General features: G+C 36.7%; 1 long non-coding RNA gene across 2 annotated transcripts in view; it reads left to right on the forward strand.

Moving 5' to 3' along the window:
- The window catches only part of LOC133641134 (uncharacterized), a 185,490-nt gene that overhangs the window by 143,017 nt on the left and 17,323 nt on the right, over positions 1-25,150 (forward strand). The gene's annotated exons all lie outside the window — the stretch shown is intronic.

Here is a 25,150-nt window from a genome sequence, read left to right on the forward strand (position 1 = left end):
AAAACGTCATCAGGAGTCCCGACTAAACCCGTAAATGTAAGAAAATGTAAGAAAATGCATTTTTTACGAAAAACATTTTTTGCTAAAATGTCGTAAGGGGGGACCCTGTCGTAAAAATGCCAAAAAACTGACTTGCTTCAGCAGTACAATTCTGGTGCTGTAGTTGTAGGAGATGTCTCAAAACGTCATCAGGAGTCCCTACAAAACCTAAAAATGGCATGAAATGCTTTTTTTGGGAAAACTTTTTTTTTACAAAAAAAAATTCAAAAAACAGACTTGCTTCAGCAGCACAATTCTGGTGCTGTAGTTGTAGGAGATGTCTCAAAACGTCATCAGGAGTCCCGACTAAACCCGTAAATGTAAGAAAATGCATTTTTTACGAAAAACATTTTTTGCTAAAATGTCGTAAGGGGGGACCCTGTCGTAAAAATGCCAAAAAACGGACTTGCTTCAGCAGTACAATTCTGGTGCTGTAGTTGTAGGAGATGTCTCAAAACGTCATCAGGAGTCCCTACAAAACCTAAAAATGGCATAAAATGCTTTTTTTGGGAAAACTTTTTTTTTACAAAATTTTTTTCCAAAAAACGGACATGCTTCAGCAGCACAATTCTGGTGCTGTAGTTGTAGGAGATGTCTCAAAACGTCATCAGGAGTCCCGACTAAACCCGTAAATGTAAGAAAATGTAAGAAAATGCATTTTTTAAGAAAAACATTTTTTGCTAAAATGTCGTAAGGGGGGACCCTGTCGTAAAAATGCCAAAAAACGGACTTGCTTCAGCAGTACAATTCTGGTGCTGTAGTTGTAGGAAATGTCTCAAAACGTCATCAGGAGTCCCTACAAAACCTAAAAATGGCATAAAATGCTTTTTTTGGGAAAACTTTTTTTTTACAAAAAAAAATTCCAAAAAACGGACTTGCTTCAGCAGCACAATTCTGGTGCTGTAGTTGTAGGAGATGTCTCAAAACGTCATCAGGAGTCCCGACTAAACCCGTAAATGTAAGAAAATGCATTTTTTACGAAAAACATTTTTTGCTAAAATGTCGTAAGGGGGGACCCTGTCGTAAAAATGCCAAAAAAACAGCTTGCTTCAGCAGTACAATTCTGGTGCTGTAGTTGTAGGAGATGTCTCAAAACGTCATCAGGAGTCCCTACAAAACCTAAAAATGGCAAAAAATGCTTTTTTTGGAAATCTTTTTTTTTACAAAAAAAAATTCCAAAAAACGGACTTGCTTCAGCAGCACAATTCTGGTGCTGTAGTTGTAGGAGATGTCTCAAAACGTCATCAGGAGTCCCGACTAAACCCGTAAATGTAAGAAAATGTAAGAAAATGCATTTTTTACGAAAAACATTTTTTGCTAAAACGTCGTAAGGGGGGACCCTGTCGTAAAAATGCCAAAAAACCGACTTGCTTCAGCAGTACAATTCTGGTGCTGTAGTTGTAGGAGATGTCTCAAAACGTCATCAGGAGTCCCTACAAAACCTAAAAATGGCATAAAATGCTTTTTTTGGGAAAACTTTTTTTTTATAAAAAAAATTTCAAAAAACAGACTTGCTTCAGCAGCACAATTCTGGTGCTGTAGTTGTAGGAGATGTCTCAAAACGTCATCAGGAGTCCCGACTAAACCCGTAAATGTAAGAAAATGTAAGAAAATGCATTTTTTACGAAAAACATTTTTTGCTAAAATGTCGTAAGGGGGGACCCTGTCGTAAAAATGCCAAAAAACTGACTTGCTTCAGCAGTACAATTCTGGTGCTGTAGTTGTAGGAGATGTCTCAAAACGTCATCAGGAGTCCTTACAAAACCTAAAAATGGCATGAAATGCTTTTTTTGGGAAAACTTTTTTTTTACAAAAAATAATTCAAAAAACAGACTTGCTTCAGCAGCACAATTCTGGTGCTGTAGTTGTAGGAGATGTCTCAAAACGTCATCAGGAGTCCCGACTAAACCCGTAAATGTAAGAAAATGCATTTTTTACGAAAAACATTTTTTGCTAAAATGTCGTAAGGGGGGACCCTGTCGTAAAAATGCCAAAAAACCGACTTGCTTCAGCAGTACAATTCTGGTGCTGTAGTTGTAGGAGATGTCTCAAAACGTCATCAGGAGTCCCTACAAAACCTAAAAATGGCATAAAATGCTTTTTTTGGGAAAACTTTTTTTTTACAAAAAAAAATTCCAAAAAACGGACTTGCTTCAGCAGCACAATTCTGGTGCTGTAGTTGTAGGAGATGTCTCAAAACGTCATCAGGAGTCCCGACTAAACCCGTAAATGTAAGAAAATGTAAGAAAATGCATTTTTTACGAAAAACATTTTTTGCTAAAACGTCGTAAGGGGGGACCCTGTCGTAAAAATGCCAAAAAACCGACTTGCTTCAGCAGTACAATTCTGGTGCTGTAGTTGTAGGAGATGTCTCAAAACGTCATCAGGAGTCCCTACAAAACCTAAAAATGGCATAAAATGCTTTTTTTGGGAAAACTTTTTTTTTACAAAAATTTTTTCCAAAAAACGGACATGCTTCAGCAGCACAATTCTGGTGCTGTAGTTGTAGGAGATGTCTCAAAACGTCATCAGGAGTCCCGACTAAACCCGTAAATGTAAGAAAATGTAAGAAAATGCAGTTTTTAAGAAAAACATTTTTTGCTAAAATGTCGTAAGGGGGGACCCTGTCGTAAAAATGCCAAAAAACGGACTTGCTTCAGCAGTACAATTCTGGTGCTGTAGTTGTAGGAAATGTCTCAAAACGTCATCAGGAGTCCCTACAAAACCTAAAAATGGCATAAAATGCTTTTTTTGGGAAAACTTTTTTTTTACAAAAAAAAATTCCAAAAAACGGACTTGCTTCAGCAGCACAATTCTGGTGCTGTAGTTGTAGGAGATGTCTCAAAACGTCATCAGGAGTCCCGACTAAACCCGTAAATGTAAGAAAATGCATTTTTTACGAAAAACATTTTTTGCTAAAATGTCGTAAGGGGGGACCCTGTCGTAAAAATGCCAAAAAACCGACTTGCTTCAGCAGTACAATTCTGGTGCTGTAGTTGTAGGAGATGTCTCAAAACGTCATCAGGAGTCCCTACAAAACCTAAAAATGGCATAAAATGCTTTTTTTGGGAAAACTTTTTTTTTACAAAAAATTTTTCCAAAAAACGGACTTGCTTCAGCAGCACAATTCTGGTGCTGTAGTTGTAGGAGATGTCTCAAAACGTCATCAGGAGTCCCTACAAAACCTAAAAATGGCATAAAATGCTTTTTTTGGGAAAACTTTTTTTTTATAAAAATTTTTTCAAAAAACAGACTTGCTTCAGCAGCACAATTCTGGTGCTGTAGTTGTAGGAGATGTCTCAAAACGTCATCAGGAGTCCCGACTAAACCCGTAAATGTAAGAAAATGTAAGAAAATGCATTTTTTACGAAAAACATTTTTTGCTAAAACGTCGTAAGGGGGGACCCTGTCGTAAAAATGCCAAAAAACCGACTTGCTTCAGCAGTACAATTCTGGTGCTGTAGTTGTAGGAGATGTCTCAAAACGTCATCAGGAGTCCCTACAAAACCTAAAAATGGCATGAAATGCTTTTTTTGGGAAAACTTTTTTTTTACAAAAAAAAATTCAAAAAACAGACTTGCTTCAGCAGCACAATTCTGGTGCTGTAGTTGTAGGAGATGTCTCAAAACGTCATCAGGAGTCCCGACTAAACCCGTAAATGTAAGAAAATGTAAGAAAATGCATTTTTTAAGAAAAACATTTTTTGCTAAAATGTCGTAAGGGGGGACCCTGTCGTAAAAATGCCAAAAAACGGACTTGCTTCAGCAGTACAATTCTGGTGCTGTAGTTGTAGGAAATGTCTCAAAACGTCATCAGGAGTCCCTACAAAACCTAAAAATGGCATAAAATACTTTTTTTGGGAGAACTTTTTTTTTACAAAAAAAAATTCCAAAAAACGGACTTGCTTCAGCAGCACAATTCTGGTGCTGTAGTTGTAGGAGATGTCTCAAAACGTCATCAGGAGTCCCGACTAAACCCGTAAATGTAAGAAAATGCATTTTTTAAGAAAAACATTTTTTGCTAAAATATCGTAAGGGGGGACCCTGTCGTAAAAATTCCAAAAAACTGACTTGCTTCAGCAGCACAATTCTGGTGCTGTAGTTGTAGGAGATGTCTCAAACGTCATCAGGAGTCCCGACTAAACCCGTAAATGTAAGAAAATGTAAGAAAATGCATTTTTTAAGAAAAACATTTTTTGCTAAAATGTCGTAAGGGGGGACCCTGTCGTAAAAATGCCAAAAAACGGACTTGCTTCAGCAGTACAATTCTGGTGCTGTAGTTGTAGGAGATGTCTCAAAACGTCATCAGGAGTCCCTACAAAACCTAAAAATGGCATAAAATGCTTTTTTTGGGAAAACTTTTTTTTTACAAAAAAAAATTCCAAAAAACGGACTTGCTTCAGCAGCACAATTCTGGTGCTGTAGTTGTAGGAGATGTCTCAAAACGTCATCAGGAGTCCCGACAAAACCTAAAAATGCCATAAAATGCTTTTTTTGGGAAAACTTTTTTTTTACAAAAAAAAATTCAAAAAACAGACTTGCTTCAGCAGCACAATTCTGGTGCTGTAGTTGTAGGAGATGTCTCAAAACGTCATCAGGAGTCCCGACTAAACCCGTAAATGTAAGAAAATGTATTTTTTACGAAAAACATTTTTTGCTAAAATGTCGTAAGGGGGGACCCTGTCGTAAAAATGCCAAAAAACGGACTTGCTTCAGCAGTACAATTCTGGTGCTGTAGTTGTAGGAGATGTCTCAAAACGTCATCAGGAGTCCCTACAAAACCTAAAAATGGCATAAAATGCTTTTTTTGGGAAAACTTTTTTTTTACAAAAAATTTTTCAAAAAACAGACTTGCTTCAGCAGCACAATTCTGGTGCTGTAGTTGTAGGAGATGTCTCAAAACGTCATCAGGAGTCCCGACTAAACCCGTAAATGTAAGAAAATGCATTTTTTAAGAAAAACATTTTTTGCTAAAATATCGTAAGGGGGGACCCTGTCGTAAAAATTCCAAAAAACTGACTTGCTTCAGCAGCACAATTCTGGTGCTGTAGTTGTAGGAGATGTCTCAAACGTCATCAGGAGTCCCGACTAAACCCGTAAATGTAAGAAAATGTAAGAAAATGCATTTTTTAAGAAAAACATTTTTTGCTAAAATGTCGTAAGGGGGGACCCTGTCGTAAAAATGCCAAAAAACGGACTTGCTTCAGCAGTACAATTCTGGTGCTGTAGTTGTAGGAGATGTCTCAAAACGTCATCAGGAGTCCCTACAAAACCTAAAAATGGCATAAAATGCTTTTTTTGGGAAAACTTTTTTTTTACAAAAAAAAATTCCAAAAAACGGACTTGCTTCAGCAGCACAATTCTGGTGCTGTAGTTGTAGGAGATGTCTCAAAACGTCATCAGGAGTCCCGACAAAACCTAAAAATGCCATAAAATGCTTTTTTTGGGAAAACTTTTTTTTTACAAAAAAAAATTCAAAAAACAGACTTGCTTCAGCAGCACAATTCTGGTGCTGTAGTTGTAGGAGATGTCTCAAAACGTCATAAGGAGTCCCGACTAAACCCGTAAATGTAAGAAAATGTAAGAAAATGTATTTTTTACGAAAAACATTTTTTGCTAAAATGTCGTAAGGGGGGACCCTGTCGTAAAAATGCCAAAAAACGGACTTGCTTCAGCAGTACAATTCTGGTGCTGTAGTTGTAGGAGATGTCTCAAAACGTCATCAGGAGTCCCTACAAAACCTAAAAATGGCATAAAATGCTTTTTTTGGGAAAACTTTTTTTTTACAAAAAATTTTTCAAAAAACAGACTTGCTTCAGCAGCACAATTCTGGTGCTGTAGTTGTAGGAGATGTCTCAAAACGTCATCAGGAGTCCCGACTAAACCCGTAAATGTAAGAAAATGTAAGAAAATGCATTTTTTACGAAAAACATTTTTTGCTAAAATGTCGTAAGGGGGGACCCTGTCGTAAAAATTCCAAAAAACTGACTTGCTTCAGCAGCACAATTCTGGTGCTGTAGTTGTAGGAGATGTCTTAAAACGTCATCAGGAGACCCTACAAAACCTAAAAATGGCATAAAATGCTTTTTTTGGGAAAACTTTTTTTTTACAAGAATTTTTTCAAAAAACAGACTTGCTTCAGCAGCACAATTCTGGTGCTGTAGTTGTAGGAGATGTCTCAAAACGTCATCAGGAGTCCCGACTAAACCCGTAAATGTAAGAAAATGCATTTTTTACGAAAAACATTTTTTGCTAAAATGTCGTAAGGGGGGACCCTGTCGTAAAAATGCCAAAAAACCGACTTGCTTCAGCAGTACAATTCTGGTGCTGTAGTTGTAGGAGATGTCTCAAAACGTCATCAGGAGTCCCTACAAAACCTAAAAATGGCATAAAATGCTTTTTTTGGGAAAACTTTTTTTTTACAAAAAAAAATTCCAAAAAACGGACTTGCTTCAGCAGCACAATTCTGGTGCTGTAGTTGTAGGAGATGTCTCAAAACGTCATCAGGAGTCCCGACTAAACCCGTAAATGTAAGAAAATGTAAGAAAATGCATTTTTTACGAAAAATATTTTTTGCTAAAACGTCGTAAGGGGGGACCCTGTCGTAAAAATGCCAAAAAACCGACTTGCTTCAGCAGTACAATTCTGGTGCTGTAGTTGTAGGAGATGTCTCAAAACGTCATCAGGAGTCCCTACAAAACCTAAAAATGGCATAAAATGCTTTTTTTGGGAAACCTTTTTTTTTTATAAAAAAAATTTCAAAAAACAGACTTGCTTCAGCAGCACAATTCTGGTGCTGTAGTTGTAGGAGATGTCTCAAAACGTCATCAGGAGTCCCGACTAAACCCGTAAATGTAAGAAAATGTAAGAAAATGCATTTTTTACGAAAAACATTTTTTGCTAAAATGTCGTAAGGGGGGACCCTGTCGTAAAAATGCCAAAAAACGGACTTGCTTCAGCAGTACAATTCTGGTGCTGTAGTTGTAGGAGATGTCTCAAAACGTCATCAGGAGTCCCTACAAAACCTAAAAATGGCATAAAATGCTTTTTTTGGGAAAACTTTTTTTTTTACAAAAAAAAATTCCACAAAACGGACTTGCTTCAGCAGCACAATTCTGGTGCTGTAGTTGTAGGAGATGTCTCAAAACGTCATCAGGAGTCCCGACTAAACCCGTAAATGTAAGAAAATGCATTTTTTAAGAAAAACATTTTTTGCTAAAATGTCGTAAGGGGGGACCCTGTCGTAAAAATTCCAAAAAACTGACTTGCTTCAGCAGCACAATTCTGGTGCTGTAGTTGTAGGAGATGTCTCAAAACGTCATCAGGAGTCCCTACAAAACCTAAAAATGGCATAAAATGCTTTTTTTGGGAAAACTTTTTTTTTACAAAAAAAATTTCAAAAAACAGACTTGCTTCAGCAGCACAATTCTGGTGCTGTAGTTGTAGGAGATGTCTCAAAACGTCATCAGGAGTCCCGACTAAACCCGTAAATGTAAGAAAATGTAAGAAAATGCATTTTTTACGAAAAACATTTTTTGCTAAAATGTCGTAAGGGGGGACCCTGTCGTAAAAATGCCAAAAAACTGACTTGCTTCAGCAGTACAATTCTGGTGCTGTAGTTGTAGGAGATGTCCCAAAACGTCATCAGGAGTCCCTACAAAACCTAAAAATGGCATGAAATGCTTTTTTTGGGAAAACTTTTTTTTTACAAAAAAAAATTCAAAAAACAGACTTGCTTCAGCAGCACAATTCTGGTGCTGTAGTTGTAGGAGATGTCTCAAAACGTCATCAGGAGTCCCGACTAAACCCGTAAATGTAAGAAAATGCATTTTTTACGAAAAACATTTTTTGCTAAAATGTCGTAAGGGGGGACCCTGTCGTAAAAATGCCAAAAAACCGACTTGCTTCAGCAGTACAATTCTGGTGCTGTAGTTGTAGGAGATGTCTCAAAACGTCATCAGGAGTCCCGACTAAACCCGTAAATGTAAGAAAATGTAAGAAAATGCATTTTTTACGAAAAATATTTTTTGCTAAAACGTCGTAAGGGGGGACCCTGTCGTAAAAATGCCAAAAAACCGACTTGCTTCAGCAGTACAATTCTGGTGCTGTAGTTGTAGGAGATGTCTCAAAACGTCATCAGGAGTCCCTACAAAACCTAAAAATGGCATAAAATGCTTTTTTTGGGAAAACTTTTTTTTTATAAAAAAAATTTCAAAAAACAGACTTGCTTCAGCAGCACAATTCTGGTGCTGTAGTTGTAGGAGATGTCTCAAAACGTCATCAGGAGTCCCTACAAAACCTAAAAATGGCATAAAATGCTTTTTTTGGGAAAACTTTTTTTTTACAAAAAAAAATTCCAGAAAACGGACTTACTTCAGCAGCACAATTCTGGTGCTGTAGTTGTAGGAGATGTCTCAAAACGTCATCAGGAGTCCCTACAAAACCTAAAAATGGCATAAAATGCTTTTTTTGGGAAAACTTTTTTTTTACAAAATTTTTTTCCAAAAAACGGACATGCTTCAGCAGCACAATTCTGGTGCTGTAGTTGTAGGAGATGTCTCAAAACGTCATCAGGAGTCCCGACTAAACCCGTAAATGTAAGAAAATGTAAGAAAATGCATTTTTTAAGAAAAACATTTTTTGCTAAAATGTCGTAAGGGGGACCCTGTCGTAAAAATGCCAAAAAACCGACTTGCTTCAGCAGTACAATTCTGGTGCTGTAGTTGTAGGAAATGTCTCAAAACGTCATCAGGAGTCCCTACAAAACCTAAAAATGGCATAAAATGCTTTTTTTGGGAAAACTTTTTTTTTACAAAAAAAAATTCCAAAAAACGGACTTGCTTCAGCAGCACAATTCTGGTGCTGTAGTTGTAGGAGATGTCTCAAAACGTCATCAGGAGTCCCGACAAAACCTAAAAATGGCATAAAATGCTTTTTTTGGGAAAACTTTTTTTTTACAAAAAAAAATTCAAAAAACAGACTTGCTTCAGCAGCACAATTCTGGTGCTGTAGTTGTAGGAGATGTCTCAAAACGTCATCAGGAGTCCCGACTAAACCCGTAAATGTAAGAAAATGCATTTTTTACGAAAAACATTTTTTGCTAAAATGTCGTAAGGGGGGACCCTGTCGTAAAAATGCCAAAAAAACGACTTGCTTCAGCAGTACAATTCTGGTGCTGTAGTTGTAGGAGATGTCTCAAAACGTCATCAGGAGTCCCTACAAAACCTAAAAATGGCATAAAATGCTTTTTTTGGGAAAACTTTTTTTTTACAAAAAAAAATTCCAAAAAACGGACTTGCTTCAGCAGCACAATTCTGGTGCTGTAGTTGTAGGAGATGTCTCAAAACGTCATCAGGAGTCCCGACTAAACCCGTAAATGTAAGAAAATGTAAGAAAATGCATTTTTTACGAAAAACATTTTTTGCTAAAACGTCGTAAGGGGGGACCCTGTCGTAAAAATGCCAAAAAACCGACTTGCTTCAGCAGTACAATTCTGGTGCTGTAGTTGTAGGAGATGTCTCAAAACGTCATCAGGAGTCCCTACAAAACCTAAAAATGGCATAAAATGCTTTTTTTGGGAAAACTTTTTTTTTATAAAAAAAATTCAAAAAACAGACTTGCTTCAGCAGCACAATTCTGGTGCTGTAGTTGTAGGAGATGTCTCAAAACGTCATCAGGAGTCCCGACTAAACCCGTAAATGTAAGAAAATGTAAGAAAATGCATTTTTTAAGAAAAACATTTTTTGCTAAAATGTCGTAAGGGGGGACCCTGTCGTAAAAATGCCAAAAAACCGACTTGCTTCAGCAGTACAATTCTGGTGCTGTAGTTGTAGGAGATGTCTCAAAACGTCATCAGGAGTCCCTACAAAACCTAAAAATGGCATAAAATGCTTTTTTTGGGAAAACTTTTTTTTTACAAAAAAAAATTCCAAAAAACGGACTTGCTTCAGCAGCACAATTCTGGTGCTGTAGTTGTAGGAGATGTCTCAAAACGTCATCAGGAGTCCCGACTAAACCCGTAAATGTAAGAAAATGCATTTTTTAAGAAAAACATTTTTTGCTAAAATGTCGTAAGGGGGGACCCTGCCGTAAAAATTCCAAAAAACTGACTTGCTTCAGCAGCACAATTCTGGTGCTGTAGTTGTAGGAGATGTCTCAAAACGTCATCAGGAGTCCCTACAAAACCTAAAAATGGCATAAAATGCTTTTTTTGGGAAAACTTTTTTTTTACAAAATTTTTTTCCAAAAACCGGACATGCTTCAGCAGCACAATTCTGGTGCTGTAGTTGTAGGAGATGTCTCAAAACGTCATCAGGAGTCCCGAATAAACCCGTAAATGTAAGAAAATGTAAGAAAATGCATTTTTTACGAAAAACATTTTTTGCTAAAACGTCGTAAGGGGGGACCCTGTCGTAAAAATGCCAAAAAACCGACTTGCTTCAGCAGTACAATTCTGGTGCTGTAGTTGTAGGAGATGTCCCAAAACGTCATCAGGAGTCCCTACAAAACCTAAAAATGGCATAAAATGCTTTTTTTGGGAAAACTTTTTTTTTACAAAAAAAAATTAAAAAAACAGACTTGCTTCAGCAGCACAATTCTGGTGCTGTAGTTGTAGGAGATGTCTCAAAACGTCATCAGGAGTCCCGACTAAACCCGTAAATGTAAGAAAATGTAAGAAAATGCATTTTTTAAGAAAAACATTTTTTGCTAAAATGTCGTAAGGGGGGACCCTGTCGTAAAAATGCCAAAAAACGGACTTGCTTCAGCAGTACAATTCTGGTGCTGTAGTTGTAGGATATGTCTCAAAACGTCATCAGGAGTCCCTACAAAACATAAAAATGGCATAAAATGCTTTTTTTGGGAAAACTTTTTTTTTACAAAAAAAAATTCCAAAAAACGGATTTGCTTCAGCAGCACAATTCTGGTGCTGTAGTTGTAGGAGATGTCTCAAAACGTCATCAGGAGTCCCGACTAAACCCGTAAATGTAAGAAAATGCATTTTTTACGAAAAAGATTTTTTCGTAAAAATTCCAAAAAACTGACTTGCTTCAGCAGCACAATTCTGGTGCTGTAGTTGTAGGAGATGTCTTAAAACGTCATCAGGAGTCCCTACAAAACCTAAAAATGGCATAAAATGCTTTTTTTGGGAAAACTTTTTTTTTACAAAAAAAAATTCAAAAAACAGACTTGCTTCAGCAGCACAATTCTGGTGCTGTAGTTGTAGGAGATGTCTCAAAACGTCATCAGGAGTCCCGACTAAACCCGTAAATGTAAGAAAATGCATTTTTTACGAAAAACATTTTTTGCTAAAATGTCGTAAGGGGACCCTGTCGTAAAAATGCCGAAAAACTGACTTGCTTCAGCAGTACAATTCTGGTGCTGTAGTTGTAGGAGATGTCTCAAAACGTCATCAGGAGTCCCTACAAAACCTAAAAATGGCATGAAATGCTTTTTTTGGGAAAACTTTTTTTTTACAAAAAAAAATTCAAAAAACAGACTTGCTTCAGCAGCACAATTCTGGTGCTGTAGTTGTAGGAGATGTCTCAAAACGTCATCAGGAGTCCCGACGAAACCCGTAAATGTAAGAAAATGTAAGAAAATGCATTTTTTAAGAAAAAAATTTTTTGCTAAAATGTCGTAAGGGGGGACCCTGTCGTAAAAATGCCAAAAAACGGACTTGCTTCAGCAGTACAATTCTGGTGCTGTAGTTGTAGGAGATGTCTCAAAAGGTCATCAGGAGTCCCTACAAAACCTAAAAATGGCATAAAATGCTTTTTTTGGGAAAACTTTTTTTTTACAAAAAAAAATTCAAAAATCAGACTTGCTTCAGCAGCACAATTCTGGTGCTGTAGTTGTAGGAGATGTCTCAAAACGTCATCAGGAGTCCCGACTAAACCCCTAAATGTAAGAAAATGTAAGAAAATGCATTTTTTACGAAAAACATTTTTTGCTAAAACGTCGTAAGGGGGGACCCTGTCGTAAAAATGCCAAAAAACCGACTTGCTTCAGCAGTACAATTCTGGTGCTGTAGTTGTAGGAGATGTCTCAAAACGTCATCAGGAGTCCCTACAAAACCTAAAAATGGCATGAAATGCTTTTTTTGGGAAAACTTTTTTTTTACAAAAAAAAATTCAAAAAACAGACTTGCTTCAGCAGCACAATTCTGGTGCTGTAGTTGTAGGAGATGTCTCAAAACGTCATCAGGAGTCCCTACAAAACCTAAAAATGGCATAAAATGCTTTTTTTGGTAAATTTTTGTTTTTACAAAAAAAAATTCCAAAAAACGGACTTGCTTCAGCAGCAATATTCTGGTGCTGTAGTTGTAGAAGATGTCTCAAAACGTCATCAGGAGTCCCGACTAAACCCGAAAATGGAAGAAATTAGAAGAAAATGCATATTTTACGGGAAAAAAATATTTTGCAAAATGTCGTAAAAAAAATTCCAAAAAACGGACTTGCTTCAGCAGCACAATTCTGGTGCTGTAGTTGTAGGAGATGTCTCAAAACGTCATCAGGAGTCCCGACTAAACCCGTAAATGTAAGAAAATGTAAGAAAATGCATTTTTTAAGAAAAACATTTTTTGCTAAAATGTCGTAAGGGGGGACCCTGTCGTAAAAATGCCAAAAAACGGACTTGCTTCAGCAGTACAATTCTGGTGCTGTAGTTGTAGGAGATGTCTCAAAACATCATCAGGAGTCCCTACAAAACCTAAAAATGGCATAAAATGCTTTTTTTGGGAAAACTTTTTTTTTTACAAAAAAAATTTCCAAAAAACGGACTTGCTTCAGCAGCACAATTCTGGTGCTGTAGTTTTTAGGAGATGTCTCAAAACGTCATCAGGAGTCCCGACTAAACCCGTAAATGTAAGAAAATGTAAGAAAATGCATTTTTTACGAAAAACATTTTTTGCTAAAATGTCGTAAGGGGGGACCCTGTCGTAAAAATTCCAAAAAACTGACTTGCTTCAGCAGCACAATTCTGGTGCTGTAGTTGTAGGAGATGTATTAAAACGTCATCAGAAGTCCCTACAAAACCTAAAAATGGCATAAAATGCTTTTTTTGGAAAACTTTTTTTCACAAAAAAAAATTCAAAAAAAAGACTTGCTTCAGCAGCACAATTCTGGTGCTGTAGTTGTAGGAGATGTCTTAAAACGTCATCAGGAGTCCCTAGAAAACCTAAAAATGTTATAAAATGCTTTTTTTGGGAAAACTTTTTTTCACAAAAAAAATTTCAAAAAACGGACTTGCTTCAGCAGCACAATTCTGGTGCTGTAGTTGTATGAGATGTCTCAAAATTTCATCAGGGGTCCCGACTAAACCCGTAAATGTAAGAAAATGTAAGAAAATGCATATTTTACAAAAAACATTTTTTGCTAAATGTCGTAAGGGCCCTGTCGTAAAAATTCCAAAAGACGGACTTGCTTCAGCAGCCCAATTCTGGTGCTGTAGTTGTAGGAGATGTCTCAAAACGTCATCAGGAGTCCCGACAAAACCTAAAAATGTAAGAAAATGTATGAAAATGCATATTTTCAGAAAAACATTTTTTGCTAAAATGTCGTAAAAATTCCAAAAAACGGACTTGTTTCAGCAGCACAATTCTGGTGCTGTAGTTGTAGGAGATGTCTCAAAACGTCATCAGGAGTCCCGACTAAACCCGTAAATGTAAGAAAATGTAAGAAAATGCATATGTTACGGAAAACATTTTTTGCTAAAATGTCGTAAGGGGGGACCTTGTCGTAAAAATTCCAAAAAACGGACTTGCTTCAGCAGCACAATTCTGGTGCTGTAGTTGTAGGAGATGTCTCAAAACGTCATCAGGAGTCCCGACTAAACCCGTAAATGTAAGAAAATGTAAGAAAATGCATTTTTTAAGAAAAACATGTTTTGCTAAAATGTCGTAAGGGGGGACCCTGTCGTAAAAATGCCAAAAAACTGACTTGCTTCAGCAGTACAATTCTGGTGCTGTAGTTGTAGGAGATGTCTCAAAACGTCATCAGGAGTCCCTACAAAACCTAAAAATGGCATGAAATGCTTTTTTTGGGAAAACTTTTTTTTTACAAAAAAAAATTCAAAAAACAGACTTGCTTCAGCAGCACAATTCTGGTGCTGTAGTTGTAGGAGATGTCTCAAAACGTCATCAGGAGTCCCTACAAAACCTAAAAATGGCATAAAATGCTTTTTTTGGTAAATTTTTGTTTTTACAAAAAAAAATTCCAAAAAACGGACTTGCTTCAGCAGCAATATTCTGGTGCTGTAGTTGTAGAAGATGTCTCAAAACGTCATCAGGAGTCCCGACTAAACCCGAAAATGGAAGAAATTAGAAGAAAATGCATATTTTACGGAAAAAAAATATTTTGCAAAATGTCGTAAAAAAAATTCCAAAAAACGGACTTGCTTCAGCAGCACAATTCTGGTGCTGTAGTTGTAGGAGATGTCTCAAAACATCATCAGGAGTCCCTACAAAACCTAAAAATGGCATAAAATGCTTTTTTTGGGAAAACTTTTTTTTTGCAAAAAAAAATTCCAAAAAACGGACTTGCTTCAGCAGCACAATTCTGGTGCTGTAGTTTTTAGGAGATGTCTCAAAACGTCATCAGGAGTCCCGACTAAACCCGTAAATGTAAGAAAATGTAAGAAAATGCATTTTTTACGAAAAACATTTTTTGCTAAAATGTCGTAAGGGGGGACCCTGTCGTAAAAATGCCAAAAAACGGACTTGCTTCAGCAGTACAATTCTGGTGCTGTAGTTGTAGGAGATGTCTCAAAACGTCATCAGGAGTCCCTACAAAACCTAAAAATGGCATAAAATGCTTTTTTTGGGAAAACTTTTTTTTTACAAAAAAATTTTCCAAAAAACGGACTTGCTTCAGCAGCACAATTCTGGTGCTGTAGTTGTAGGAGATGTCTCAAGACGTCATCAGGAGTCCCGACTAAACCCGTAAATGTAAGAAAATGTAAGAAAATGCATTTTTTAAGAAAAACATTTTTTGCTAAAATGTCGTAAGGGGGGACCCTGTCGTAAAAATGCCAAAAAACCGACTTGCTTCAGCAGTACAATTCCGGTGCTGTAGTTGTAGGAGATGTCTCAAAACGTCATCAGGAGTCCCTACAAAACCTAAAAATGGCATAAAATGCTTTTTTTGGGAAAACTTTTTTTTTACAAATTTTTTTTCCAAAAAACGGACATGCTTCAGCAGCACAATTCTGGTGCTGTAGTTGTAGGAGATGTCTTAAAACGTCATCAGGAGTCCGTACAAAACCTAAAAATGGCATAAAATGCTTTTTTTGGGAAAACTTTTTTTTTACAAAAAAAAATTCAAAAAACAGACTTGCTTCAGCAGCACAATTCTGGTGCTGTAGTTGTAGGAGATGTCTCAAAACGTCATCAGGAGTCCCAACTAAACCCGTAAATGTAAGAAAATGCATTTTTTACGAAAAACATTTTTTGCTAAAATGTCGTAAGGGGGGACCCTGTCGTAAAAATTCCAAAAAACTGACTTGCTTCAGCAGCACAATTCTGGTGCTGTAGTTGTAGGAGATGTCTCAAAACGTCATCAGGAGTCCCTACAAAACCTAAAAATGGCATAAAATGCTTTTTTTGGGAAAACTTTTTTTTTTACAAAAAAAATTTCCAAAAAACGGACTTGCTTCAGCAGCACAATTCTGGTGCTGTAGTTGTAGGAGATGTCTCAAAACGTCATCAGGAGTCCCGACTAAACCCGTAAATGTAAGAAAATGCATTTTTTAAGAAAAACATTTTTTGCTAAAATGTCGTAAGGGGGGACCCTGTCGTAAAAATTCCAAAAAACTGACTTGCTTCAGCAGCACAATTCTGGTGCTGTAGTTGTAGGAGATGTCTCAAAACGTCATCAGGAGTCCCTACAAAACCTAAAAATGGCATAAAATGCTTTTTTTGGGAAAACTTTTTTTTTACAAAAAAAATTTCAAAAAACAGACTTGCTTCAGCAGCACAATTCTGGTGCTGTAGTTGTAGGAGATGTCTCAAAACGTCATCAGGAGTCCCGACTAAACCCGTAAATGTAAGAAAATGTAAGAAAATGCATTTTTTACGAAAAACATTTTTTGCTAAAATGTCGTAAGGGGGGACCCTGTCGTAAAAATGCCAAAAAACTGACTTGCTTCAGCAGTACAATTCTGGTGCTGTAGTTGTAGGAGATGTCTCAAAACGTCATCAGGAGTCCCTACAAAACCTAAAAATGGCATGAAATGCTTTTTTTGGGAAAACTTTTTTTTTACAAAAAAAAATTCAAAAAACAGACTTGCTTCAGCAGCACAATTCTGGTGCTGTAGTTGTAGGAGATGTCTCAAAACGTCATCAGGAGTCCCGACTAAACCCGTAAATGTAAGAAAATGCATTTTTTACGAAAAACATTTTTTGCTAAAATGTCGTAAGGGGGGACCCTGTCGTAAAAATGCCAAAAAAACGGACTTGCTTCAGCAGTACAATTCTGGTGCTGTAGTTGTAGGAGATGTCTCAAAACGTCATCAGGAGTCCCTACAAAACCTAAAAATGGCATAAAATGCTTTTTTTGGGAAAACTTTTTTTTTACAAAAAAAAATTCCAAAAAACGGACTTGCTTCAGCAGCACAATTCTGGTGCTGTAGTTGTAGGAGATGTCTCAAAACGTCATCAGGAGTCCCTACAAAACCTAAAAATGGCATAAAATGCTTTTTTTGGGAAAACTTTTTTTTTATAAAAAAAAATTCAAAAAACAGACTTGCTTCAGCAGCACAATTCTGGTGCTGTAGTTGTAGGAGATGTCTCAAAACGTCATCAGGAGTCCCGACTAAACCCGTAAATGTAAGAAAATGTAAGAAAATGCATTTTTTAAGAAAAACATTTTTTGCTAAAATGTCGTAAGGGCGGACCCTGTCGTAAAAATGCCAAAAAACCGACTTGCTTCAGCAGTACAATTCTGGTGCTGTAGTTGTAGGAGATGTCTCAAAACGTCATCAGGAGTCCCTACAAAACCTAAAAATGGCATAAAATGCTTTTTTTGGGAAAACTTTTTTTTTACAAAAAAAATTTCAAAAAACAGACTTGCTTCAGCAGCACAATTCTGGTGCTGTAGTTGTAGGAGATGTCTCAAAACGTCATCAGGAGTCCCGACTAAACCCGTAAATGTAAGAAAATGTAAGAAAATGCATTTTTTACGAAAAACATTTTTTGCTAAAATGTCGTAAGGGGGGACCCTGTCGTAAAAATGCCAAAAAACTGACTTGCTTCAGCAGTACAATTCTGGTGCTGTAGTTGTAGGAGATGTCTCAAAACGTCATCAGGAGTCCCTACAAAACCTAAAAATGGCATGAAATGCTTTTTTTGGGAAAACTTTTTTTTTACAAAAAAAAATTCAAAAAACAGACTTGCTTCAGCAGCACAATTCTGGTGCTGTAGTTGTAGGAGATGTCTCAAAACGTCATCAGGAGTCCCGACTAAACCCGTAAATGTAAGAAAATGCATTTTTTACGAAAAACATTTTTTGCTAAAATGTCGTAAGGGGGGACCCTGTCGTAAAAATGCCAAAAAAACGACTTGCTTCAGCAGTACAATTCTGGTGCTGTAGTTGTAGGAGATGTCTCAAAACGTCATCAGGAGTCCCTACAAAACCTAAAAATGGCATAAAATGCTTTTTTTGGGAAAACTTTTTTTTTACAAAAAAAAATTCCAAAAAACGGACTTGCTTCAGCAGCACAATTCTGGTGCTGTAGTTGTAGGAGATGTCTCAAAACGTCATCAGGAGTCCCGACTAAACCCGTAAATGTAAGAAAATGTAAGAAAATGCATTTTTTACGAAAAACATTTTTTGCTAAAACGTCGTAAGGGGGGACCCTGTCGTAAAAATGCCAAAAAACCGACTTGCTTCAGCAGTACAATTCTGGTGCTGTAGTTGTAGGAGATGTCTCAAAACGTCATCAGGAGTCCCTACAAAACCTAAAAATGGCATAAAATGCTTTTTTTGGGAAAACTTTTTTTTTATAAAAAAAAATTCAAAAAACAGACTTGCTTCAGCAGCACAATTCTGGTGCTGTAGTTGTAGGAGATGTCTCAAAACGTCATCAGGAGTCCCGACTAAACCCGTAAATGTAAGAAAATGTAAGAAAATGCATTTTTTAAGAAAAACATTTTTTGCTAAAATGTCGTAAGGGCGGACCCTGTCGTAAAAATGCCAAAAAACCGACTTGCTTCAGCAGTACAATTCTGGTGCTGTAGTTGTAGGAGATGTCTCAAAACGTCATCAGGAGTCCCTACAAAACCTAAAAATGGCATAAAATGCTTTTTTTGGGAAAACTTTTTTTTTACAAAAAAAAATTCCAAAAAACGGACTTGCTTCAGCAGCACAATTCTGGTGCTGTAGTTGTAGGAGATGTCTCAAAACGTCATCAGGAGTCCCGACTAAACCCGTAAATGTAAGAAAATGCATCTTTTACGAAAAATATTTTTTGCTAAAATGTCGTAAGGGGGGACCCTGTCGTAAAAATTCCAAAAAACTGACTTGCTTCAGCAGCACAATTCTGGTGCTGTAGTTGTAGGAGATGTCTTAAAACGTCATCAGGAGTCCCTACAAAACCTAAAAATGGCATAAAATGCTTTTTTTGGGAAAACTTTTTTTTTACAAAAAAAAATTCAAATAACAGACTTGCTTCAGCAGCACAATTCTGGTGCTGTAGTTGTAGGAGATGTCTCAAAACGTCATCAGGAGTCCCGACTAAACCCGTAAATGTAAGAAAATGCATTTTTTACGAAAAACATTTTTTGCTAAAATGTCGTAAGGGGGGACCCTGTCGTAAAAATGCCAAAAAACTGACTTGCTTCAGCAGTACAATTCTGGTGCTGTAGTTGTAGGAGATGTCTCAAAATGTCATCAGGAGTCCCGACTAAACCCGTAAATGTAAGAAAATGTAAGAAAATGCATTTTTTAAGAAAAACATTTTTTGCTAAAATGTCGTAAGGGGGGACCCTGTCGTAAAAATGCCAAAAAACGGACTTGCTTCAGCAGTACAATTCTGGTGCTGTAGTTGTAGGAAATGTCTCAAAACGTCATCAGGAGTCCCTACAAAACCTAAAAATGGCATAAAATGCTTTTTTTGGGAAAACTTTTTTTTTACAAAAAAAAATTCCAAAAAACGGACTTGCTTCAGCAGCACAATTCTGGTGCTGTAGTTGTAGGAGATGTCTCAAAACGTCATCAGGAGTCCCGACTAAACCCGTAAATGTAAGAAAATGCATTTTTTAAGAAAAACATTTTTTGCTAAAATATCGTAAGGGGGGACCCTGTCGTAAAAATGCCAAAAAACCGACTTGCTTCAGCAGCACAATTCTGGTGCTGTAGTTGTAGGAGATGTCTCAAAACGTCATCAGGAGTCCCTACAAAACCTAAAAATGGCATAAAATGCTTTTTTTGGTAAATTTTTGTTTTTACAAAAAAAAATTCCAAAAAACGGACTTGCTTCAGCAGCAATATTCTGGTGCTGTAGTTGTAGAAGATGTCTCAAAACGTCATCAGGAGTCCCGACTAAACCCGAAAATGGAAGAAATTAGAAGAAAATGCATATTTTACGGAAAAAAAATATTTTGCAAAATGTCGTAAAAAAAATTCCATAAAACGGACTTGCTTCAGCAGCACAATTCTGGTGCTGTAGTTGTAGGAGATGTCTCAAAACGTCATCAGGAATCCCGACTAAACCCGTAAATGTAAGAAAATGTAAGAAAATGCATTTTTTAAGAAAAACATTTTTTGCTAAAATGTCGTAAGGGGGGAGGGACCCTGTCGTAAAAATGCCAAAAAACCGACTTGCTTCAGCAGTACAATTCTGGTGCTGTAGTTGTAGGAGATGTCTCAAAACGTCATCAGGAGTCCCTACAAAACCTAAAAATGGCATAAAATGCTTTTTTTGGGAAAACTTTTTTTTTACAAAAAAAAATTCCAAAAAACGGACTTGCTTCAGCAGCACAATTCTGGTGCTGTAGTTGTAGGAGATGTCTCAAAACGTCATCAGGAGTCCCGACTAAACCCGTAAATGTAAGAAAATGTAAGAAAATGCATTTTTTAAGAAAAACATGTTTTGCTAAAATGTCGTAAGGGGGGACCCTGTCGTAAAAATGCCAAAAAACTGACTTGCTTCAGCAGTACAATTCTGGTGCTGTAGTTGTAGGAGATGTCTCAAAACGTCATCAGGAGTCCCTACAAAACCTAAAAATGGCATGAAATGCTTTTTTTGGGAAAACTTTTTTTTTACAAAAAAAAATTCAAAAAACAGACTTGCTTCAGCAGCACAATTCTGGTGCTGTAGTTGTAGGAGATGTCTCAAAACGTCATCAGGAGTCCCTACAAAACCTAAAAATGGCATAAAATGCTTTTTTTGGTAAATTTTTGTTTTTACAAAAAAAAATTCCAAAAAACGGACTTGCTTCAGCAGCAATATTCTGGTGCTGTAGTTGTAGAAGATGTCTCAAAACGTCATCAGGAGTCCCGACTAAACCCGAAAATGGAAGAAATTAGAAGAAAATGCATATTTTACGGAAAAAAAATATTTTGCAAAATGTCGTAAAAAAAATTCCAAAAAACGGACTTGCTTCAGCAGCACAATTCTGGTGCTGTAGTTGTAGGAGATGTCTCAAAACGTCATCAGGAGTCCCGACTAAACCCGTAAATGTAAGAAAATGTAAGAAAATGCATTTTTTAAGAAAAACATTTTTTGCTAAAATGTCGTAAGGGGGGACCCTGTCGTAAAAATGCCAAAAAACGGACTTGCTTCAGCAGTACAATTCTGGTGCTGTAGTTGTAGGAGATGTCTCAAAACATCATCAGGAGTCCCTACAAAACCTAAAAATGGCATAAAATGCTTTTTTTGGGAAAACTTTTTTTTTACAAAAAAAAATTCCAAAAAACGGACTTGCTTCAGCAGCACAATTCTGGTGCTGTAGTTTTTAGGAGATGTCTCAAAACGTCATCAGGAGTCCCGACTAAACCCGTAAATGTAAGAAAATGTAAGAAAATGCATTTTTTACGAAAAACATTTTTTGCTAAAATGTCGAAAGGGGGGACCCTGTCGTAAAAATTCCAAAAAACTGACTTGCTTCAGCAGCACAATTCTGGTGCTGTAGTTGTAGGAGATGTATTAAAACGTCATCAGAAGTCCCTACAAAACCTAAAAATGGCATAAAATGCTTTTTTTGGAAAACTTTTTTTCACAAAAAAAAATTCAAAAAAAAGACTTGCTTCAGCAGCACAATTCTGGTGCTGTAGTTGTAGGAGATGTCTTAAAACGTCATCAGGAGTCCCTAGAAAACCTAAAAATGTTATAAAATGCTTTTTTTGGGAAAACTTTTTTTCACAAAAAAAATTTCAAAAAACGGACTTGCTTCAGCAGCACAATTCTGGTGCTGTAGTTGTAGGAGATGTCTCAAAATTTCATCAGGGGTCCCGACTAAACCCGTAAATGTAAGAAAATGTAAGAAAATGCATATTTTACAAAAAACATTTTTTGCTAAAATGTCGTATGGGCCCTGTCGTAAAAATTCCAAAAGACGGACTTGCTTCAGCAGCCCAATTCTGGTGCTGTAGTTGTAGGAGATGTCTCAAAACGTCATCAGGAGTCCCGACAAAACCTAAAAATGTAAGAAAATGTATGAAAATGCATATTTTCAGAAAAACATTTTTTGCTAAAATGTCGTAAAAATTCCAAAAAACGGACTTGCTTCAGTAGCACAATTCTGGTGCTGTAGTTGTAGGAGATGTCTCAAAACGTCATCAGGAGTCCCGACTAAACCCGTAAATGTAAGAAAATGTAAGAAAATGCATTTTTTAAGAAAAACATGTTTTGCTAAAATGTCGTAAGGGGGGACCCTGTCGTAAAAATGCCAAAAAACTGACTTGCTTCAGCAGTACAATTCTGGTGCTGTAGTTGTAGGAGATGTCTCAAAACGTCATCAGGAGTCCCTACAAAACCTAAAAATGGCATAAAATGCTTTTTTTGGTAAATTTTTGTTTTTACAAAAAAAAATTCCAAAAAACGGACTTGCTTCAGCAGCAATATTCTGGTGCTGTAGTTGTAGAAGATGTCTCAAAACGTCATCAGGAGTCCCGACTAAACCCGAAAATGGAAGAAATTAGAAGAAAATGCATATTTTACGGAAAAAAAATATTTTGCAAAATGTCGTAAAAAAAATTCCAAAAAACGGACTTGCTTCAGCAGCACAATTCTGGTGCTGTAGTTGTAGGAGATGTATTAAAACGTCATCAGAAGTCCCTACAAAACCTAAAAATGGCATAAAATGCTTTTTTTGGAAAACTTTTTTTCACAAAAAAAAATTCAAAAAAAAGACTTGCTTCAGCAGCACAATTCTGGTGCTGTAGTTGTAGGAGATGTCTCAAAACGTCATCAGGAGTCCCTACAAAACCTAAAAATGGCATGAAATGCTTTTTTTGGGAAAACTTTTTATTTACAAAAAAAAATTCAAAAAACAGACTTGCTTCAGCAGCACAATTCTGGTGCTGTAGTTGTAGGAGATGTCTCAAAACGTCATCAGGAGTCCCGACTAAACCCGTAAATGTAAGAAAATGCATTTTTTACGAAAAACATTTTTTGCTAAAATGTCGTAAGGGGGGACCTTGTCGTAAAAATGCCAAAAAACCGACTTGCTTCAGCAGTACAATTCTGGTGCTGTAGTTGTAGGAGATGTCTCAAAGCGTCATCAGGAGTCCCTACAAAACCTAAAAATGGCATAAAATGCTTTTTTTGGGAAAACTTTTTTTTTACAAAAAAAAATTCCAAAAAACGGACTTGCTTCAGCAGCACAATTCTGGTGCTGTAGTTGTAGGAGATGTCTCGAAACGTCATCAGGAGTCCCGACTAAACCCGTAAATGTAAGAAAATGTAAGAAAATGCATTTTTTACGAAAAACATTTTTTTCTAAAACGTCGTAAGGGGGGACCCTGTCGTAAAAATGCCAAAAAACCGACTTGCTTCAGCAGTACAATTCTGGTGCTGTAGTTGTAGGAGATGTCTCAAAACGTCATCAGGAGTCCCTACAAAACCTAAAAATGGCATAAAATGCTTTTTTTGGGAAACCTTTTTTTTTATAAAAAAATTTTCAAAAAACAGACTTGCTTCAGCAGCACAATTCTGGTGCTGTAGTTGTAGGAGATGTCTCAAAACGTCATCAGGAGTCCCGACTAAACCCGTAAATGTAAGAAAATGTAAGAAAATGCATTTTTTACGAAAAACATTTTTTGCTAAAATGTCGTAAGGGGGGACCCTGTCGTAAAAATGCCAAAAAACGGACTTGCTTCAGCAGTACAATTCTGGTGCTGTAGTTGTAGGAGATGTCTCAAAACGTCATCAGGAGTCCCTACAAAACCTAAAAATGGCATAAAATGCTTTTTTTGGGAAAACTTTTTTTTTACAAAAAAAAATTCCAAAAAACGGACTTGCTTCAGCAGCACAATTCTGGTGCTGTAGTTGTAGGAGATGTCTCAAAACGTCATCAGGAGTCCCGACTAAACCCGTAAATGTAAGAAAATGTAAGAAAATGCATTTTTTAAGAAAAACATTTTTTGCTAAAATGTCGTAAGGGGGGACCCTGTCGTAAAAATGCCAAAAAACCGACTTGCTTCAGCAGTACAATTCCGGTGCTGTAGTTGTAGGAGATGTCTCAAAACGTCATCAGGAGTCCCTACAAAACCTAAAAATGGCATAAAATGCTTTTTTTGGGAAAACTTTTTTTTTACAAAATTTTTTTCCAAAAAACGGACATGCTTCAGCAGCACAATTCTGGTGCTGTAGTTGTAGGAGATGTCTTAAAACGTCATCAGGAGTCCGTACAAAACCTAAAAATGGCATAAAATGCTTTTTTTGGGAAAACTTTTTTTTTACAAAAAAAAATTCAAAAAACAGACTTGCTTCAGCAGCACAATTCTGGTGCTGTAGTTGTAGGAGATGTCTCAAAACGTCATCAGGATTCCCAACTAAACCCGTAAATGTAAGAAAATGCATTTTTTACGAAAAACATTTTTTGCTAAAATGTCGTAAGGGGGGACCCTGTCGTAAAAATTCCAAAAAACTGACTTGCTTCAGCAGCACAATTCTGGTGCTGTAGTTGTAGGAGATGTCTTAAAACGTCATCAGGAGACCCTACAAAACCTAAAAATGGCATAAAATGCTTTTTTTGGGAAAACTTTTTTTTTACAAAATTTTTTTCAAAAAACAGACTTGCTTCAGCAGCACAATTCTGGTGCTGTAGTTGTAGGAGATGTCTCAAAACGTCATCAGGAGTCCCGACTAAACCCGTAAATGTAAGAAAATGCATTTTTTACGAAAAACATTTTTTGCTAAAATGTCGTAAGGGGGGACCCTGTCGTAAAAATGCCAAAAAACCGACTTGCTTCAGCAGTACAATTCTGGTGCTGTAGTTGTAGGAGATGTCTCAAAACGTCATCAGGAGTCCCTACAAAACCTAAAAATGGCATAAAATGCTTTTTTTGGGAAAACTTTTTTTTTACAAAAATTTTTTCCAAAAAACGGACATGCTTCAGCAGCACAATTCTGGTGCTGTAGTTGTAGGAGATGTCTCAAAACGTCATCAGGAGTCCCGACTAAACCCGTAAATGTAAGAAAATGTAAGAAAATGCATTTTTTAAGAAAAACATTTTTTGCTAAAATGTCGTAAGGGGGGACCCTGTCGTGAAAATGCCAAAAAACGGACTTGCTTCAGCAGTACAATTCTGGTGCTGTAGTTGTAGGAGATGTCTCAAAACGTCATCAGGAGTCCCTACAAAACCTAAAAATGGCATAAAATGCTTTTTTTGGGAAAACTTTTTTTTTTACAAAAATTTTTTCCAAAAAACGGACTTGCTTCAGCAGCACAATTCTGGTGCTGTAGTTGTAGGAGATGTCTCAAAACGTCATCAGGAGTCCCGACTAAACCCGTAAATGTAAGAAAATGCATTTTTTAAGAAAAACATTTTTTGCTAAAATGTCGTAAAAATTCCAAAAAACTGACTTGCTTCAGCAGCACAATTCTGGTGCTGTAGTTGTAGGAGATGTCTCAAAACGTCATCAGGAGTCCCTACAAAACCTAAAAATGGCAT

Source organism: Entelurus aequoreus, linkage group LG23 (genome assembly GCF_033978785.1).
Source record: "Entelurus aequoreus isolate RoL-2023_Sb linkage group LG23, RoL_Eaeq_v1.1, whole genome shotgun sequence".
In the NCBI taxonomy this organism is placed as follows: Eukaryota; Metazoa; Chordata; class Actinopteri; order Syngnathiformes; family Syngnathidae; genus Entelurus; species Entelurus aequoreus.